This window comes from Cydia strobilella, chromosome 11 (genome assembly GCF_947568885.1).
Source record: "Cydia strobilella chromosome 11, ilCydStro3.1, whole genome shotgun sequence".
Lineage (NCBI taxonomy): Eukaryota > Metazoa > Arthropoda > Insecta > Lepidoptera > Tortricidae > Cydia > Cydia strobilella.
In genome coordinates, this window is record NC_086051.1 from 5443269 (window position 1) to 5465775 (window position 22507).

At 35.0% G+C, this 22507-nt stretch overlaps 4 protein-coding genes and 1 pseudogene across 5 annotated transcripts in view; 3 read left to right on the top strand and 2 right to left on the bottom strand.

Annotated features, from left to right (window-relative positions):
• LOC134745383 (adenosine 3'-phospho 5'-phosphosulfate transporter 2) overlaps window positions 1-22507 on the top strand; it is a 423869-nt gene that overhangs the window by 202172 nt on the left and 199190 nt on the right. The window lies entirely within an intron of this gene.
• LOC134745355 (tonsoku-like protein) overlaps window positions 1-22507 on the top strand; it is a 431809-nt gene that overhangs the window by 96005 nt on the left and 313297 nt on the right. The window lies entirely within an intron of this gene.
• The window catches only part of LOC134745351 (axotactin), a 156066-nt gene that overhangs the window by 69743 nt on the left and 63816 nt on the right, over window positions 1-22507 (bottom strand). The gene's annotated exons all lie outside the window — the stretch shown is intronic.
• LOC134745353 (uncharacterized) overlaps window positions 1-22507 on the top strand; it is a 187840-nt gene that overhangs the window by 22863 nt on the left and 142470 nt on the right. The gene's annotated exons all lie outside the window — the stretch shown is intronic.
• LOC134745675 (uncharacterized) overlaps window positions 1-22507 on the bottom strand; it is a 61688-nt pseudogene that overhangs the window by 13448 nt on the left and 25733 nt on the right.

Here is a 22507-nt window from a genome sequence, read left to right on the forward strand (position 1 = left end):
ATATGCGATAATTCCGTGTTTTGGTTACTCAAATGGTTAGCTCAAGCGCAATTACGTAGTATTGTATATCTAATACACGTGTAAATTAAGCTTTTTTCGTTGAACTAGAAACCATGTTAGTCTGGCTAGAATTCGCCCTTTTCCAAATTAAAACCATGTAATTTCAGTGGAGTTTGAACCGGCAAAATATAAATATCGCTATGTTCGTATATCATATCAAAGATCTAAATAATCTTTAGGTATAGCTTCGAAATAAATATTTTCGAAATTAATTGTGATATCAAACTGACAAGCCTGACATTTAACAAATTGCGAAGAAATAGTAATGCTGTTTTCATAACGTATGTATGGAAACGTAAATTTAGTGCTGAACGGTAGCAATTTTCGTGTTTATTCGTCAAATCACACACGCAAACCGCAATGTCACGTTACGTTTTATATTTAATTCACATCATTCAACATCAATCATTTTTGGAACAAGTGGTCGGATAAACGAGGTTACTTTTAGTTTTAATGAATATGCTTTAATAAAAAAACTACTTCGGTCGATTTTTTTTTATTAGAAAAAATACTTGCATTAGGTATCCCTTAATACATATTAAACTCAAGGCACCTCTGGTTATATATTATAAATATTATAATGTAATGTTTTTTTATATATGTTTATATATATATTTATATATATATATATATATTTATATATATATATATTATATATATATTATTATGTTTTTTTAGTAATTGTAAAGGAAAACTAATTCACTTTAGACTCTTAATTAAGTACACGTTTATATTGTATAAGAAATGTTATTTAAGCCCGTGTTTTCTCGGTGGCATTATTTCTGATTTATAAAAGTATATATGTATATATAATTCGCTTCGGAGTAGTTACTTAAGTGTGAGGGATCTCACTCAAAAACCTTAAAGGTTAGTTGCTGTGAAGACACGCTTTTCATAATAACAACTGGTTAACACGTAATAGTGAAATTTGAAAGTGTGTGTACTGACGAAAGGCTTTCTATGGCGTGAGTTTTATGTTGGTAATTATTATTTTTGATGCATAATTGTCAATAATTGAATAGGCCATGGGAATGACGCGTGACTGGCGAAGCGGCGGGCGTGACGAGTTAGTTATTAAATTATCTACCAAAATGTTACAAGTTTTTGTTGTGTGTAATTTTAAATAAAGAATAGGTACTAACAGTGACGATTTTATTGACTCCTAGGTTTATAGTTTACCTTACCTTCACCATATTCTAACTGTGATATATGTTATACCTATTCATTCTTGCTTTTCAAATTTAAAATTTAATTATTTGTTGTGTAATAGGGATTAACGGCATTGCCGAACAAAGTTCGTTGAAAAGATCATTTAAAAATTCTTGCCAACAATAGAGGTAGGATTATGACCTAGGTATCCGGATACGCCCTCTAATCCATCTTAGTCTAACTTTCCCATCGCATAATTGCGATTACGCCTTATAAAAGGCAGACTATGCCTTGTGTTCTCATTGCTTCAGGAGCACAGGTGAGTCGAATACTGAACCTAGCCAGTAATGACTTCTAGATCCATAAAACCTATAAATATAGCAAAGTACCTGGCAAAATTTTCTTACTACATATGACAAAAAAATCACAATTAATCTACTAACAACCAGGAAATGTAACCAAACTTTTCCTATATGTGTTCACTGTCTCGTGTTCAAATACAAAAATATGCACTACTGAGCACCCTGAGAGCAGGTACAGTGTACTGTAGAACGTTCTTAATAAGATACAGTTCCTATTTTTTTGCTAGAGGATTAAAAAACGAAGTTTTCAGGAAATTAGTACGTGATGTTATCGTATTGGCTGGTATTGTGTACTAGCACACTTCAATATTTATATCCTACGAAGCGAGTAATGCCGAATCAAGTTTGATTTTTTTAAATTCAAACTCAATTCCTGGTAGGCCTAAGCGTTCGACTCGCATCGCGATAAGCAATGATATTCTGCAGGCAGAGCAAACTAGAAATACTCGTACGTACTCGGGTAAAAACCTAGCCGCGTATGTGAAAACGTCGCGTGTCGGCGAGATTTCTTCGAGTCAAGGAGACAGCGCTCGCGAGCCGATGACGCGCGGATGAGGCATTTTAATCATAGGCAAAACTGATGATACTGTGGTTTTTTCTACGCTTAGCCATACTTCGTAAAAAAAGCCCATCTTATAAATATATATACTTTGCCTTGAGATATAGTGTATTTTAAATGAATATTTAGCGTTTTATTTTATCCGTATTACACTTTTGGTAAACATTTAAAACATTATTTAATAATATTATTTGTATAGTACTTAACGAAATATAAAGATGAAAAATTGTTATTTGAGGCGTTGTATCCTCCCATTATATTATCAATAATCGTGAGATAATAATGAAGTGTGACCCGAGCGGTCAAAACGCTAAAAACTTCACCTACGTATGGCTGACGTATGGCAGAGGACACGATGTTACATACGCTGTTACGATTTTTAGCGATACATTTCACACAACTCATAAATATATAACTGCAACTGATACCTAACCACGCTTCATTCAGTAATATAACGTGTTAAGGTTAAATAAATTCTCACATCCAATTAAGCAGCATAAATGCGCTTACACGCATGCTTTCAACGTTGATGTTTTTTTCAGTTTTCCTTTAATTCAGTCGTTAGCTAATAGACTGATGCCTGCTTTCGTCGAGCGATTTTATATATGTACATAATAACAAAAAGAGAGAACTATTTTCACAACTATGTAGTTAAGTACACTCAGCATAACTATTAGCTTAGCACCCCTGCTTGCGAACGTATTATTTGTGATACCTATATACAAAATATTTTCACGTTATTCGTTATTTTGTCACACCTCATCATATTGTTCGAATGCCTTCTCCAAAACCCATGCTACATGAACGTCGTCGCCCAATTAGCTTATAATGGCGTGTGCCGCCTATGGGAAAGACACAGGCTTTACTACTAGCTGTTGTTATATTGCGCAAGCGATAATCGACCATGACACCATTCTAGCCTTATCCTCGTTACCAGCGTAAGATGGATTAATTCTTGGCGAAAGAAAGGGAAAACCGTTTCGGTCACAGAGGTCATGTTAATCTGGTTTAATTTATTATTTAATGTCATTATTAACAAGCCGTATTAGTTTTGCATGTACCTAAGCCGTCGGCCATTTTACTAATGATAGGGTTTGCTTGATTTCCTTAAATACCTACGATTTAAATGACGTGATATTAATAATGAATTAGGGTGTAAGCAGGTAAAGCATCATTAAGTTATTATGTTGTCGTTATTGCGTAGTTTCGTCTAGTCGCGGTTGAAAGAGATAAGTAATAAAAAGTGAAGGGATAGGATAAATTGTTGTAGCCACAAATGAGATTTTGACCTCAATTCGAATAAACGAACTAGATAATTGGCTGGTACAGAACTACAGATGGCAGCCGTTAGTTGATAAGCGAGCGAGCGAATTGTTCAAAACGCTCTTGACATTTTATCTCATTGAACAATAACATTACATTCCATGACTCCATTTTGATTATTACTGTATCAAATGCATGCTGTTTACCTTTAGGTGATTGTTGCACTTTTCTATCACTGAAAGTGCTTGCATGTATTCTTTCTTTCTGTGCCAATGTAAACAGTTGTTGGTGAACCAAATATAATATATAATAATAATAATGATGATTTAGAACATCTCGCCCGCTCAGCTCCTTTTTTTCGCTGCACAGTTGTTGCCCAACTTGAACACGTCGTATAACCAGAGAACTAAAACTCCTCTCTCGTATTCCAAATTAAAATTTTATGCTGAATATAAAATAAAAATAGGAGTTTCAAGTAACCCCAATAAGGCCTAGCTTCCCTATTGGGTTAAAAGGTTAGACTGAAGTAGCTTTCGTAATGTGGCTACGTCAATTCTTTCCTTTAGGGTGCAACTGGGAAAACGCTGAGAACGCTAACTAGGAATTACAAATATTCCCGATTGTGCTATGTTAATATTCCCAGGAACGTGCAATTATTTCTGTAAACGCAAATTACATTTTCTCTATACCGTATTATTTCTCAAGATACCGCAAATTGTGCAAAACGTTTCAAAGGTCGTTGCGAAATCGCTGTCGTTGCTAAACTAATACAAAAACTGGTAGCGTTTTTTTAGTGTTTGAATCGGAGACAAAGTAAAGAATAGACTGTTAGTCCATACAAAACTGCGTTGCGTATCATTCTTGAAGTGAGGTAGTCATTTAGGCAAGTAAGTAATTGAAAAACGTTGACATTGTAAATTGACAGTCTATGTTATACACCTGTCGTTTGAATAATACAGCATTGACATGTCGTTCGAGAATTTATTACCGTTTTATGGATTATAGTAGATTTCACTCTAAGCATAATAAATCTAGGATCGATCGAGTGTTTATGTATGAGGTGCGGTAATATTCCTTATCATTAGAGTTATAAATGAGTTTTCATGCAAAAAACTAGGTTTGAAAGTCTATGTAAGTATAAGTAGTAGTATATAGTAAATCACTTTATTGTACAAAAAAACGTTCACATGAAATTCATATAAATTTGGGTACAAAGGCGAACTTATCGCTATAATGGATCCCTTCCAGCTAACCTTAGAGTTAATGTAAGTATAAGTAAGTGTAATGTATAATTAAGTAGTTTTATGTAACCCAAACAGCTAAAACTTATCGAATCAACGGAATGAAGCTTATTTACAACTTTATCTTTACATGACTTTTACCGTAAAATCAATTCCAATACATTGAAATAAAGGTTATGTCAACTTCATATGTATGTTTTGAGATATTTGCAAAGGTTGCAATTGGCATGGGTCATTGTCCGAGGATTTATCTTAGTTTCTTAGGAAATATTTGAGTTTATATGAACCGTTAGATGGCATGCGAGAAACGTGCGGTTCTTAGAAACAATGGTTGAATATTTCTAGTTATGACCAGAGGCAAGTACCTAAATGATGAAGACTGGCTACGGCTAACTCTAAAATTGGACAACCTCTTACCATGCACATGTATGGCCAAGAAATTTGATTTGATGTGCCACTTAGCCACTTAGTACCTTGTTACAGTAACAATAATATGAAATCCCTAACGTAAACGGCTTTCATATTGATTGTCATTGTGACATAGAAATCAAATTCCTTGCCTGTACAGTACCTACGTACCTACATACCAAATTACTTATTCAATGCAATTCTTTTAAAAGGGCCGGTTCACCAAACCGTCTGTAAACTTCATCTTAGTTAGTTAAAATTGGCTTGTAAAAAACCTTGACAGTTGCCACCGTCATTCAATTCGTTGATTGTGCGTAATGCAACATGCAATTAATCTTGTCATTCATATTTTATCAGTCTCCGTAGCATAGTCGGTGGTGACCTTGTCTACGAAGCTGGAGATACTGGGCATTATTTGTGTGATATGGAATTCCTTCCTTCCGGAGTTTCTGTTTAAGTGTTTGTTTGTGTATGAATAGGTACTGTAATAACTATGTAGATCACGAGCTTTATTGAGCTTACTGTTTATGTGGTTCCATTTGTCTCATGATGAGTAACTCTCATAGTCTTTTAACGGTTCCGTAGCCAAATGGCAAAAACGGGACCCTATTACTAAGACTTCGCTGTCCGTCTGTCCGTCTGTCTGTCTGTCACCAGGCTGTATCTCATGAACCGTGATAGCTAGACACACACTTGAAATTTTCACAGATGATGTATTTCTGTTGCCGCTATAACAACAAATACTAAAAAGTACGGAACCCTCGGTGCGTGAGTCCGACTCGCACTTGGCCGGTTTTTTTTTAATATTCCAAGCCAATTTTAATAACCTGACCTGTCGATAGAGGCCCTTGATCCTGCAGAAACACGATCTCATAAGCTGTGGGTCGTGACCACACGAAACTGAGTTATCTGTAGCAACACAGATAGTATCATTAGGAAGAGAGCAATTCCGTACACGTTTCGTTTTCGCTCCAAACTGCCGGCGAGGTCTCTGACTCGTAGGCTCTGTTTACCTTTATCTGCGTAATGAAATCAGGCTAAGTGTATGCTGAGACGCAGGCTACGCAGTTCGACGCAGTGCAGGGCAGAGCAGATTTTGTAAAGTATGGATGGAACGTCCTTGCGCCGCACCGTGCGTAGCTAAAGGACGTTCCATACTTTACAAAATCTGCTCTGCCCTGCGCTGCCTGGACCTGCGTCGCTTGCGTCTCAGCATACGCTTAGTCTCATTCTTGTACAATATGTACAGTCAGAAATGTAGTTCAGTTAAGACCGTTTGCAATAGAATAAACCTTGCATATAAACTTCTATGTATTGATGCATTGGTTATTATCAATCAATCAATCAAACTTTTATTGATAAAATAGAAGTATTTTACATGTCAACACATTATTATTATTTTATAAATAGAACATTACTTAACACAGGTTATTAATGTTTATTATCACTAATGATTTTCATTTTTTAATATTTTTTGTAAATATATAGAATATCCTACAGGATAGCCGCTTGGACATTATTCATAATATATTTTTACTATGTAACCTAAATGATATAAATAATGTGCCCCAAAAAAAGAAGTATTCTACGAAAGCTGCCGTGAGGTCTATTGCTTAAATTAAATTCATGTTTTAAGGCCAGAGGTCGAGTCTTGTACTTGTACCAATTTATATCTATCGCATTTAATAGTACCTACTATATTATACAGCTGACCTATGGATACCGGTTTCAGAAAAAGAAATCATTAACAAAAATCACTTACGTACGGCAACCCCATCTAAAGCCTACAATGACAACCACGTAGGACTAACGATGAAAGGGCCTAGGCCTATAAGTACCTACCCTGGATAACAAAGCCATTTAAGCCATATAAATTAACTATGGACAATATGTTTTCCCATCATATTAATGTTTCGTATAAATGTTCATGTTTATTTAATATTTAAAAGTTCTTTAAAACGCCCAAAATAACTACATAGTAGTATGGAGGAAGCCTTGTATACAAAATATCGTACAAATTCACTATTTTGGCGATCTTGTAACGCCTCAGAAATTTTAAATTTAAAAATCAAACAGGTAGGTTTACCTTCACAACTCAGAAGTTTACCCTGCCTATATATAGGAATAAAGCAAACATTGATGTCATTGAATTTCTACCTATGCATTCAGGCTAGGCGTTGCCATTCTAAACAATGTTGATAACACAAATCATAAGTATGGCTTTCTAAAGACCTCGGCCTGACAATGAGATGTTGGCTCTGATAACGCAGCAGACCAGTTCGCAGATCCGGCTGCGGTGTAGGTGTCAATGTCGCGGTTTCGACCCCGGCTACTCGGTTGTTTTGGCCTATTTTACACGTTATTTATATCAACAAGACGCTACTACATTACAAGCGAATTTACCTTTTATATTTAAGCAAGAACTAAAACAGTTTTAGGCCTTCATGGATTTAAAGCTGCGATCTATAATTTTACTGGAGAAGGTTGTGTAGATAAGTTTATCTAAGTATTAAAAAAGTGGGATTGGTCGGCTGCAGGGTAGCCATAACTTCTAATATTTTTCCCCTCACTAGCTCGGAAAGCCGTCTTTTATCCTTTAAAACAAGCGGGGAAAAACGCACTTTATCCACTAGTGGGGAAAGTAATTTGACCTTGGGTGGAGCGTGTTTAAGAAGCTTTTGCTGACAGATAACAAAACGTAAAACGCTCATAATAATGGTTCGTTCGATATTAATTATCATAAATAAATGGTTTGAGAATTTAATAAAAAAGACCAAATTTAGCTTTATTTAATTACCTTAAATTCCAAGGGAAACATTTGTTTTTTTAAATGATTTTGAATGTAATTCTGAACGCACAAGTTGAGTCGATGCAATTTCAAAACGCATCGCCAGAAATGTCAAAATTGTCAACAAAAATTTTCTCACCGACTCCGACACGTAAATATACGCAACTTCCAGAGTTTTCTGTTATAATATTGTATTATCGTAAAAAATGTAATTCCAGTGATGAAGATAATCTAACGCCTGTGGATGGTGCACTTTCCTCGCTATAGTGAGGGGAAAAGTTTTGTGTTACACACGGGTGCAAATGTATTTTACTTCTCGTGTGTTGAAACACTTGCTACGCTCAGGATTCTATTTTAGAACCACTCGCTTCGCTCGTGGTTCAACTATAGAATCCTTTCGCTTGCTCGTGTTTCAATTCCACACTCACGGGTAAAATACAACTTTGCACCCTTGTATAACAAATAACTATTTACTCCTTGTCAGAAATTAGTAAACAAACGATTTCACTACTAGTTACCCATAATCAACTATTCATCAGTTGCATCTTAAAATAGTTATTTCTTGAGAAAAATTGCTTTAGAATTATGTATATGTATCTAATTATTCGGATATAGGTACTTATTTTTAACGACGTCACCACATTAGGCCACTAACAACTTGATATTCAACATACAAAAAAAAATCTCAACTGTGAGCTAGTGGCCAGTACAATTTATTCTCAAAATCCTTAACAACAACGAGTGGTCGAAGATAATTTTTATGTTAGTTCCACAGGCTATTATTTGGGTAGGTGTTGTGAATATCATCAGTCGTGTTTATCTCCTAGTTCGTCACGACTCAATGCCTGCTGCAACGAGTTCTCAATATAGTTATTCGGCTTTGCAGGTCTTTCTAGTACAGACTAGACCCTGATTTATGTATTCCAGATCTTGTTATACACTACAGACTAGTTAGTCACTGTCAGAATTGTTTACAATTCCTGTTCTCCTAGCCTTCCTAGAGGGTGTGAACCGAATTGGGATTTCTGACATACATAAATTAAGTAAATATAATGATAAGTTTTGTTTTCGAAAGGTGTAGATACCTAGTTACATAATGAATTAGAAACGAAGTTCGCGAAATAATTGTAATCGTAAGTTTTACTTTACTTAAAATCAGAATTCGGCTTAGCTTTTATTTTTTAAATTGGTAAAAGAACAAAAGAAATCAATAAAAAGTTACTATTTTTGTGACATTAAAATTTGAAAAATCTCACCACAAATTTTCAGTTGTGCCTGTGTACAATTATAACAAACATCTTGTAGTAGCCTATATACCTTTTATAGTTTTATACTTTGTCAGATGATAGTTTAGATGCTATTGTGAATTAAAAAAATAGTCAGCCGATTGTATCGTGGTGGAAAGACCGTCAGTTGATGACATGAACATGTTAAGTAACATGACCTTTTATAGTAGTATATTATATATTAGTAGTAGATAGTTTATTTGCTTGCTATGACGCTAATATTGTCGGTATTATAACTAGCTAAAGCTTTCTAGCTTATGTCAGCACACACCTAAGTATTTTTCATAAATTTCCATAAGTAAACAAATTAAGTAGCATTCGTGGTCGTCTGCCGACAATTCATAATGGTTTATGTAACAAACATATAGCATTTCAAATGATATTAACAAACGTGTGTGAAGAGAGCCGGAATGCGTTTACTGCAAGTCTTTGTGCGTCGAGTGAGATGTGTGTCTTATTTTAACCCAAGTGTCAGTCCGTTATGGTAATATTTGCCGTTTAATTTATTATTTAATTACTTAATGGTGCTTACAAAGGCTTCTTTGTTCTTATGATGTTTTTCTATATACATAAGTGGAAAGCATCGTACTTATATACCAAGATTGTTTATATATTCATTAACCTATGATTCCTTGTTGGATGATAATTCGATGGATGGTAAGCTGGAAAGTGCAACTTATATTTTTATACGTACGTACACATTGTAAAAGAATTATAAGACAAAAGACGTTGTATGGTGTATTTTTGCTTCTAATGGGCCTCCTTCTTTTTTCAAAACGTATGCAAATAATATCGTCAAACAACATTGTACTAACTCAGCAAGTAGGTACCTACCGAACGTATCTAGTCAAAGGTGAACATGAATTCAAAACTGCATTATTGCAACATAAAAATGCATAAAAGAAAAACGATACCGAGGCCGTTGCTGTATTAGATATTGTTTTATCACGATATGCCATAAAACCCGGGTTGAATCAAGGTAAACTTAGTACGGACGTGGCATAAATGACAATAGGAGTCTAAACATTTCACAAGTCTATTAGGACGACTGTATATTTGTGTTCTGTTTATCATATGGTTGTTTAGGTTTATTTGATTAACATTTGATTGGATCGATCTTTGAAAATACATTTAGGCGGCGATTTTTACTTCCATGGCAAATTAGTGCTTATTTACCTAGGTAGGTATCTCCATACCATAGTGTAGGTTGAATACCCACACTATGAGCTCCCTGCCGAGGTTTTCCCGAGGGGCTACAGTATGGGGTTCTTCAAAAAAGGAGCGTACAGGTTTTTAAAGGGTCGGCAACGCGCGTGTAATATCTCCGGTGTTGCAGGCGTTCATAGGCTACGGTAACTGCTTACCATCAGGCGGGCCGTATGCTTGATTGCCACCGACGTGGTATAAAAAAAAAAAACTATGTTATAGAGTAAACCGAATATCATTGTGTGAATACCGCTCATGACGTTATCATCAAGTATATACACTTTACAAAGACAAATACGAACAGGACTACTTCAGTCGATTCTTTCGCTCTAGCTTGCCTGATTCTACCTGGAACATTGTTAAATCGCCTAAATTCATCTCGTGGCAACATTCTCGTAACAAAAACATGCTGACTACATAATTGCTAGATTTCTTAAAGATATATTTACAACAAAATTAGCAAAGCATGCTCGGAGTTATCTTAACTGTTTCCGTGCCTTCAATCATCGCCGTGAGAATAGGAAGAACTTTCTCCTACGCTTTTTGTCGCGTGGTTTGTTTGGCTTTTGTCATTGCTCAAGTAAGGAAATTTGGGTCGTCATACGAAACCACTATACAAATTCCTGGAATGGAAACATGTGTTAGGTCTTGTTGTAACGTTATAAGTGGTAGTCGGTGATCTATGGCTTCTTCTTTCATACAGAGCTGGGTAATATTCAACACATAAATACACATGTACGGCCGAAATAGGTATATAGCATTATTAGGTTAAAGATTTGACAGAATGGTTGAACATCTTTATATCTGTGACGCCTTTTTCATAATCATTGTTGGTTATTTTGTGCGGTTTTTGTTATTTTTTTACCTTTAATCGTTTGTACATATTTTGCGCTATGTTAACCAACCAAGTCTAGAGCAATTTTGAATATTTCCGTTTATATCTTATTAAAATATTTCCCCTAACAGTGTAAATATAATTCATACCGGTGATGTTGCATTAAAACATATTTATGGCCATTATTTTAATTTGTATGCATAAAAAGTGGGGAAATAACGAATCAGGAATGCCCAGTGTTTGTTTGAGCAGGTGCTTCTCGTAATGAAAGGCCGAATATATGTCGGTGCTGTAGCTTACTTTTGCATTCAATTGGGTTAAAGGTTTTAAAAATTCTTTGCTTGCTTCATTCAAATGGTGGTACTTTTAAGTTGACTACGTAGGTACACTTATTGAATATTATTACATGAAGGGTGTGCTAAGTTACTAGCATCTAACATTAACTACTACTTAAACTTATTTCTACATAATATTGTTTTGCAACTTGTTTTGTCATCTATTCATACAAATATATCATCACAGACATAGACAAAAGTAATGAGCGTTGAAAAACACGATTAAGTCTGGTGGAACCTCGCGTAGAAATTCATTTGCAGTGCCAGATCTCCCCGGAACTGGCGTCATGTTTGTAATGACTGCGGCAGAGAATGTCAGTCTGCTTATCAAGCTTTATATAAGCCATAGGACACGTTGCGGGCTGCCTCAAAATTAGATTTTGAATCATATAATAATTGCAGTATAATTATGTACTAAACGTACATTTTACGCATGCTACGTAAGCCTATATTCCATTTAAGTTGTTAAACTATAATAATTAGTGTCGGCAATGAAATTTATTTATTATTTAATCATTGCACATTTTGTATTAATTAAGTGAGAAATTCTGCAAGTTTCCTACTTATGCGTGTTTACGCAACATTCATGACGAAACATTTTCTTACTTGATCTTTCTGACACTAAGCCTATTTATTTGACATTACAACGTTCTATTCACATTATTTGAATGGACTCGTATTATTTTCACTTAACACCTAAATGAGACTTAGCATGCAATATTTTAATGTCAAATAAAATTTTGTAAAGAGTATATTAACTGAGGAATAAAACAAATTACACTTTTCCGGTATAATTATGTGGTTAATATGTTTTTTAAATGTCAAATAATGTTGTAAGACCATTAAGATTAATATGGGCCACATCTGAAACGCAAGTCTCTGCATTATTATAGACGATGGGTAGGTCATGCATTAGTTCAAGTTCGTAGGTATATTTTGCAACGATGTTATGAAATTATTATGTCTCGGAACATTAACTCGCAAAATTGATGCAAAGTTCTGCATCACTTGTAAATTATTTGTTCTAGCTGACAGGCCGATATCATCCAGCGGGCTGATAGTCAGTGGGCCCCTTTAGTAGCAGAAATTTGTGACGTTTCATCGTCGAGAATCGTGTATCCAGATTTAAGCATACTAAGTAATTGAGTTGTTTTTTAGCTAGTTTGCCACTTACTTGCTTTTAGTAGCTGTAGATGGCTAGCCTTAACAAAAGTACAGTGAGACTCATTTTAAATTATTTAAAACGGATCACTCAGAAATTTAAATTAATTGTGGCTCTAAACTCCGTTTCTAGGATTGTCAACTACAATTTTTTGTACGAACCAACCAAGTTGCAGGTGTTGCTCTAGTTAACTTATTATCCTCGAAACAAATAGAATCGTTTAGGTAAATGTTCGTTAAGTAAAATTACATGTTTTAAATATTTCAAATATGAACCTAGTACCCAAGGTAACCCAAGCTAAGTTCGCAAAAACTGGTTTTTGTTATGTTGTAGTATTATTATGTTACGGTGTAGCGACACAAATAATAGTTATTTTCCCGCGGCAATTTCGACACATTAACGCCGCCGTCGAAGGGTTAAAACCAGATGACCGGTTTGACTTCTCGGGTTCATTTTCTTGGGATCCGCTTCTATGAAATTATCATACAGATGTTTGTAGTAAGCGTAATATCCCTATTAATCACTATTCGATGTTTTCAACAATATTTCAATCGTTAGGAACTCTAATATATTTTCCGTAAGTTATAAAAAAATACACAAAAGACTTTCGTGCATGGGTTCAGAAACATAATTTTAAATTAAAAACACCCCTTACTCCGCTTTTATCAACTCTGCACACAACATGTCACTTACGCAAGGATCGACCTTAGTCCTCCTACACATACACGACGTTAAGAGCGTTCTTACAAGAAAAGTCGAAATAATGTAAAATTGATGATATTCCCGACAAGATTTAAGATTTTACGCTCATTATTAGAAATAAAGAGTACTTGTTCCAGTAAGACCGTCTTCTTATCCTTAGGAATATCGTTGTACATTTTAGAAAAAGGACTAATTAAATTAGTAATGATTTTTTTTCTGATGGTTGTTTACGAAAAACCGCGTGAAGCACGGAATTGTGAGCTCTAATTTGTAAATTTTGAGAAGTTTACTCTGCTAAAGTTGGATATTTTGTATTACTAATATCGTGTACTTTAGGAATATCGAACGATATTCTTCCTACATGCTTTTAAGAAAGAGAAAATCAATGTTAAACGAATTGAATTTTCTCTTCGAAACAAGTGTAAATTCCTACGAAAATCTACTTAGTATCGAAGTCATTTTTATACACGAGCAATCTACAACGTTTGCTTATACTGTTGGTATACATTTGTGTTTATCAAATTCTACTTTAGCTTTTTGGCAATTTTTTGAAAACTACTCTATATTGCCGATGACGCGCGCTGGCGATCTCAGTACCGCGGCAGAGCTTGAAGAGGTCGGACCTGTGTCGGTCGGCTCCGCACGTTTTTGACGGCGACAACGAGGTTTTTTATCGTTGTGTGCGGCAGGCGCCGTGTAAAACGCTATACTGTGTGCGTGTAAACTGCGACTGAGAAACTTTGATCCGAGTACTGTATTTGTTGTTATAGTATTATAATATAGTATAGTAACATAACAAACTTCCGAACAACAATATTAAGTAATTCTACTGTCACGAGGGTCTCAGTCTATAAGACCAAAAAAACAATGAACCGCTAGGGTTGCCATACACGAAATCGTTGTGGAGGACTTTATAACTCCGCTTATTATGAACGATACTTAGTGACAAAGTCGTAGATTAGTATCAGAAAGGAAATCACTTTAAAATTAAAGAAGTAGAAGGGCACGTTTTCGTTACCAATACTATAACATTCATCGATTCCGTGGTATCGTACCTAGGTACACCATTTCGTATTTAAACCGCCGGGCGCGCGCGCACCGCATGCCCGATTAGAAAGCACGTGAAAACGACATTATGTTCCGATTAAATTTGGTTAAATCGCAACGAAAGTCGCCCCACTGTCGTCGGTGCTCTACCGATCTGATAGTCGGTGCCGATTTTGAATAACGTAACATATGAACTTGTTAATCGAAATGTCAGAAGTTAATTAAGAACTTGTAACAAAGATAATACTAATATTATCATCGCATTGGCATTTCGTCTTTTTTTTTTGTTCACGGAGTGGGCGAATGTTTTTACGCACCGTCCCCCCGTGGCATTTCGTCTGAACAGTCACATAATTGCCATATTCTTAGCGCCACTTGCACTATCCCACTAACCCTGGCACAAATTGCACTGGTAACCATGGTAACTCCAGGTTTAACCGGTTAAATTAAATGAAAATCTTTATTTTCAGGCAACTATTGGCCCATAGATAAATACCTTAACCCCGAGTTAGTGCAATGGTGCAAGTGGCGCTTATTGTAATAGGTAGGTAGAGTAAGATTAATAATGCATATCGTTCCGCTAATGTTTTGACGGTCACATTTACCTATATGTGTCTGTTCTGTTACCTATATGTTTTTTTTAACTTCGTCTGATAATTGAAATGTCAAAATGTACTTATGTTGAAAATATCATGCGATGATTTGATTTGAATAAATTAGTTTAAATTGTAGAAGAAAAATTTTTTTCAACCATTGTCACATTTTTAAAATAACGTAACAATTTCAATCTGACACATTATACAACAAATTATTATAATCTTATTTGAATAGATAAAGAATATTATTTGTTATTTAATTAGAAGAAGAAAGTAAAAGTAAATTCAGATAAAAGTAACGATTACATTACATCAGGGGTCGGCAACCTTTTAGCAGCCAAGGGCCACATAGCAGTTAACGAAATTGACGCGGGCCGCACTTTGCTAATATCTATGACTTTATCAGGTATTGTAGTTTGTCAAAATTACATACAAAATAGCCAGGGAGGCTCGCGGGCCGCAAGTGAGAGGTTCGCGGGCCACATGCGGCCCGCGGGCCGCCTGTTGCCGACCCCTGCATTACATCGTTAATTCGTTACACTAAACAAAAGCTACAAGCAGGCCTCTGTGGCGCTGGTTTTCAGTAGGGACGTGGTTTACAGCGAGACTCTGATACAAAAGAAATATAACAGGCAATTATTTTAAATATGGAGAGGATGGATATGGAAAAATAGGCTCAAACCTATATTTTAACAATCTGATAATTGAATAATTTGTGGCTATGCATAAAAATTAGCTAGCTAGAAGATCCGCTTTGTCTTAGAACGCCTATTTTCATCGACAAAAATAGTCAGACCAACACCCAATTATTTAAACTTAAATGTTTAATATTTTTTTATAATGAACCAATATTGTAGTAAACTTACTTGCTAGTCTGATCGTTCGCAGACGCCTTCGTTTACATTTCATAGCATATTTAAACTTAATTAGTTATCAATAAAAGAAAACCGACACCCGTGGATATGTAATGTTAATCCGATATTTCCTGTTTGCAACGCGAAACGCCACCGATCCATAATATTATATCGATATGAAAGGCTTAGGAATGTCAGGCACCTTGTCGCGGTTATTGTTAATACCTAATTAATTTATACTTGAAACTAGTGTTAAGAGACTTATATTTAGTGCTCTAGTGAGCCAGTTAGAGTAGATACCATTTTTTATTAGACTATGCGGAATACCTTTAAAAGTAATCATTAAAAGACTACCGAGAAAGCTCCCTATCCAAAAAAGATGGCACATTGTCACCAAAAATCAATGTCGAATTGAGCTAGCTCCTAAATAGTCCTCCTAGCTCCAGTTACTACTTTGATGCCCAAGGCCAAAACCCTCGAGACTTGTCAAAGGTTAACTGGAAGAGATCCTTTATAAACACATTGTTCCGATTATAATTTAAACCTCCTATGTAGGTACAAATTGTACAATAAAGTGTTTGTATTTTACGTAGGTACATACATAATATGTAGTACTTTGAATTGTGGTATCGTTCCTGCTTAATAAAAAATGAGAAAGGTATATGTATGTATGTATGTATGTATAAACTCTTTATTGTACAAAACACAGAACACAAATATGGCACAGAAATAGGCAGTAGGTACAAAGGCGAGCTTATCCCTTTAAGGGATTTCTTCCAGTACATGTACTTTGCAATTATAAAAGCACATTCACGTACATACATGTTAAAATTGTAAGTGCATTGTCATGTTAATTTAATCTCCAATGCTTAATGTTGATAACAATATAAAAAAATATCGATTGCAGCCATCGACTAAGCACGTCCAGAATGTTACGACATGTTAAATCGAGTAAATCGCATATCGTATCTAACGAAACGGCCCAATCATGCACCTACGTGCTGGCACGCAGAAATCGATTCCGTCAATAGAGAAACGTACGGGCCATGTACTCTCACGCAGAGCATCCAAAGCTAACCAGCATGACATGACCTCAAAATATGTAACAAATATGCGGGATCGCAGACCACCCTTATACTGGTTCATCAACGCACAGAAGGCGATGTAAATGACATCCCTGCAATCTTGTATGTAACACCGTTGCAAGTGTGTGGTGACCTTAAAACAATGTGGTAAGGGATAAAATCCTATTTATTAATTCAGCTGTAAGATTATAAGATGTTTGGTGTTCAGCGGTCAAAGTCCGAGTAATAAATCGATTGTTTGTGTTCTAGGTTTCCGTTTTGAGTAAACTTGTGTGAGAATGCCTATTAAGGTACTTTATGGATTAGGAAATGGACTTCCTTTTAGAAAGGCTGTACTTGTAGGTATAAATTATAATGCGTAAATACCTAAAGTACCTAGAGAAACAACTATTGTCTTGTATTATTATACTGTATCATATTGTCAAATAATACTCTTGTATCGATATAGTGTTATGAAATAATTGTATGTTTAATTTTATTCCACAAAAACGACTTGAGTGATCTCATTTACGTAGGTATGTTAATTAAATTATTTTATAAACGATACTTCTACTGATGATTATATTTTATATTTTATAAATTAATCCTTACCGTCAGTTAATTAAAGAAAGCCTTACGAGCGAGAGTTAGAAAATAATGTTGACACAACTGCTCAGCTCTGTTAGATTAGTTGTTCAAACAGAGTTCTCAAATATTTCATAATATTTTGATATTACCAAGTACCTAAGTGACAATGTCTTACAATTTCAAAAATATGACACAAGTGGCGGCTACTCATTATATTATCGAACGAGCGAGCGAAGCGAAGCGAGGTGAAGTTCTTACATTCAACTTGGAGCACATACGCCTGGCTAGGGTCACGTCCCGGCATTTCCATGTTTTTAAGCTGAACTAAAAAAATATAAGTACAAAAACGTTGCGTTGCGTTACATCACTTTGATAACAGTTACCTCAGCTTACTGTTGCTTGATTGTTTAATGTTTACCTCATACCTGTCATTTGGTTTAACAAAATCCCTTTCTAGCGATTTTCACACGGCGCTTCCCACCACGCTATAATTGACTAAAGGTACTTTAACAGCAACGTACGCGCAAGGTGGTACCTTGTGTATCAATTTGTTGTGCTAAGGGTTTCGTTGCTTACGAGTATGACGGAAAACACAAAATATGTTTGCGCTACGACAACGCAACGCTATTTGTCTCTATTGCACTAATATGTAAGAGTGATAGAAAGAGATGAATTATACGCAACTCTACGGAGCGTTAACGATTGGCATGATGGAACCAGCTAGTGAATAGCGGAACTCCTCAATGGGTACTGTAGTAGGTACATAAACTAAAGTAACAATATCAAACCAATCCGACTTTTAAATAGAGGGGTAAAAATCAACTTACACAATATAACTGATTGTAATACAAAAATCAACTTAATTCTGAATAACATTTTAATAGATAAAATTATTTAGAATAGTCCCACTTCTAGAATAATTATTTCGTTTTTTATTCCTCATTTAAAATAATAGTCACATGATTTATTCACCTTCATTTTATTCTAAAAAACGAGTACAAGAATTATTTTTATCAAATCAATTTTAATAAGAATAAAATTTCTGTTTTTATTATTCTCAATCTTATTCAAGGTAATTTTTGCCCAACTGCAGTTGGTTCATTTGAAATTGACTCGTTTATCGTAAGGTTGTAACTATTTAATGTATGTAATGTATTTAGTTTGTGTGTAGGTAATTATTTCGTATTTAATAAGTAACATCAGTCGACATAATATGCGTATGCTCGATGGACCATGCAACTTCACAAATACTTGAGTCAATGTTTCTATATATGTGTCTATATATAACAAGTTCAATTTATTTTAATATTTTTTTCTGTTTCTTAGGAACGTTATCATCGTTAGATACTTACTCAAAAAAAACAACAATATATCTCAAGATATAAGAGTACATTATTGTTACCTACTCATAGTACTCATATATCACATGTTTGCTTTTCGAACATTTATATGCAAGATGATGTGCGAGAAAGTGACAGCACGTTGTAAACAATGATTTAACGCTTTTTGTCCATCTATCACAGGTAGCTCAGTACAATCGATTACGTGTTCTGATGATATTCGTATTTGCTGATAAAAAGTATGATGGCGAAGAGAAATTTACATTATATCTATCAGAGGGCATAGAGTCCATGAGATCAGATACATAAGATAGACAAGTGTGTGAACTGATGATCTCTCTTTATTTGCGAAGGAGAAAAAAAAAACGATTGAGCGGCTTAAGGTTGCGTCAAGTTAAGACATAATTATAGTCTCGACGAAGCTATCTTTGCGTATAATATTTAAGGACTTCATCCGATTCCTAATGAATCTCATCATTCGATCACAGTTCTGATTAAGGTTACCAAAACAATTTAGAAACATGGATTTTTCAAATAAAACACTCCAGAAATGCAAAAAAATACCGATTTCTGAAGTTATAATGTAAAGAAAAATAATACACAATTAGCTTAAGAAATGTTAATTGAATCTTTTAATTTCCATTGAACCTTAATCAGCATTAGACATGTAACCATCAATGTATTATGTATAAGCAAAATATTCTCAACTCGACGCCTCGACGACTATTAAAATCATAATCATGTTTTTGTAGAAATTATAATATAATTACAAGGTAGAAAGCTCGTGTTCCCATGTCACAATGGAGGCGAGAGCCCGGTTCACAAGCTTACATAACGTCAAACATGATGCAAACAAGAGCACAGCCGATGGATATGGCATTTTTGATTAGCTATCTTCAAATTTGAAAGAAAGTGGCTTAGTTCATATTGCTTCGCGGCCGAGTAATTGACCTGTGGATAATGGAAACGGAATAATGGTTCATGGAGCTTTCATTAGGAATTATGTTATTCGAATAATTTGCCTGTGTGGGAGAAAAGTTGTTTTGCTTCAAATGTTTATCATCACGCATTAAGTTCATAGAAACACTACTAGTTAACGTATTTTGATTTTATTTATTTAAAAATTTGATTCAGGCATCAAGGCCTATATTACATATAACATATACCTTATGCTAACATAATTAAAAAAAATTATAAACTTAAAAAAATTATAAAATTTATAATTAATAATTGGTTGGTATCGTATTGTGTATACTTTTATCGCTACCCATATTTGGAAATATCGTGACAACGCACCGAAATCGATTTAAAACTTTCTTCATCCACACACTGGCTGTTTTCCTGACTCGATACAAAAGCAATAATTTTACTTGCCGGCGTTCTATTTTCAAAGTCCATTTGAAAATAGAGTGCACGTTTGAATCCTGTGCTAACAACTCTAACAAGGCCTGTCTCAGCTTCGTTACCAGACAATGCAAGTAATGTGCTACAAGTGGCAGAGGTTAGAAAAGACAACTGTGGCATAATGAGGCAGACACAGATCGTGTACAGTTCGGTATACAGTATGCTATTCTGCTTGGCCTATTATTCTTATCCTTATTTTGACTTACCTCTTCAACACAATACAAAGTAATGACAATATGTATTTTTGTGCGGTGGTTCCAATGCAACACTGCTCATCTCATCAAAAATCCATTCCATCTTGTCCCAACGCATCTTGTTGTTGTTGTTAAAACAAGTTGATTAGTCCGATGCAAATGTAAAAGGTGACCCAGTTATTATGAACATAGAATGTTCTTCTCTAAGGTCACCTGTCCTGCGTAGTATTGAAATTGCAACGAACATCAATATTAAAATCGCTACGATCTGACCGATGACTCAAGGTTAACCGCCTTCTTGACCTAGTAATTCGCGATCACAATAATATTTGGTAACTCTTACTTGTTTAACCTTTGGCATTAACATTGATCCTATTATTATAGAACTCAAATTTGACTTGCTCTCATTTTTTATGATTATCGGCACAGTTAGAGATCACACAGTTTCTAAGTTTTCACTGCGTAACTCCTATTTGAAACGCTTCTTTTTCTAATTCGTAATATGCGGAAACTGGTAACCAAAGATGTTTACATTTTAAACTAGAGCAGATTTGACAGTTCTAAAAATAGCTTTTACAGCCTTTCGTAACACGTCGTTATTCTTTCATTTGTACTGTCGACATACCGCGTTCTTTTATTTTCAAATACATCCATCACGTGCAACGTTCCATCACTCAAACGTTTACGTAAGTGTTAACGATAACTATAAAAGTTACAGTTAATCGTTAGTTATTGATAGCTCAAATCCATCGGACTAGGATTTCACGTCCATTATTTAATAAAGCTCTATAGCTATATCCTGCTCCGCTTGCGTAAGCTGTCAATGTTAACGAGTCACGATTTACCTACTAAATTTTCCGTCATAAGAATGCAGTCTAATAGACCTTCAAAAACACAACTGTGACAAAAGAGGTAAAACATGTTCGAAAATTACCTTATACGACAAACAAAGCTTCACTTGCATCCATAATCAGTTGTTAGAACACTACTTTCTTGTCCTTACCGACATCACAAAAGCTAACATACGGTTGCCTTATTAAAATTCAATAAAGGTGACGTCGAGTTCAAAGCCAGGCCTCGTCACACCCGCGGCTATCCATCTGTCGAGAAATTGTGGTACGATAACACACAAGGCTGCACGCAAACAGGGTGGTCGACACCTTCCATAAGGCCATTGTTGATTATGTCTATTGTTTTGACAGCTGCGTACATTTTAATCTCAATTTCTTAGTCTAATCTAAATAAGTGGCATTGTAACACAAAACATGGAAAAACCAGGGTTTTTTCGATTATAGTTTCTTACTACATTGCATCTGAAATAACAAAACGTACCTACTTCACAATGTTTCTCAATTTTAGAAAATTCTTATAAGAGCCGTTTTTTTGCTTCTATCTTCTGACTCGAGTTTGGAGTCATTGCCCCCACGAACTCGTAAAAATGACTTGTCTTGCGTAACAATTAGATTCTTTCTTTCGGTTTTTATAATGTTAGAGTTTGGAGCCTTAACGGTGATGTTACCTCATTCTAGGTTAATATCACGTATGATTGTTTTCATTATGCGAGCCTTAGGTTGATTAAACCAATTAAAATTAATGATGGAGATGTCATGCGCGTCAATAATAATAATGAAAATGCATGTTAGAAATCACGATAATTATATGCGTAAAGTTAACTTGCGATAATAAATTACAACTAGTTGCGCATGTCTTCATAAAATAGGGATGATTAATCTTAACCATTTCCCTCGATAGCATTGAGTTCAGTTCTTCTTGTACCTACGACTCGCTCTCGCTCTACAGGTTTTTTATTATAAATTAGTTACGTCTATTGCAAAATCTGAAGTATGATTCAAGACACATTTTATAATATTAAACATCATCAATACAAATCTTGACCACACCTACACTAGGAACAGGTTCTACGCACACAGACGCATCATTTATTTTGTCAAAATGGCCGCCTATACACTCGTTGGATCACCTCTTACTTTCGTTATTTTCACTTTCGATCCCAGTAATATATTGTGTATACGTTACTTAATTTGTTCGTCGCCTTCGTAACTT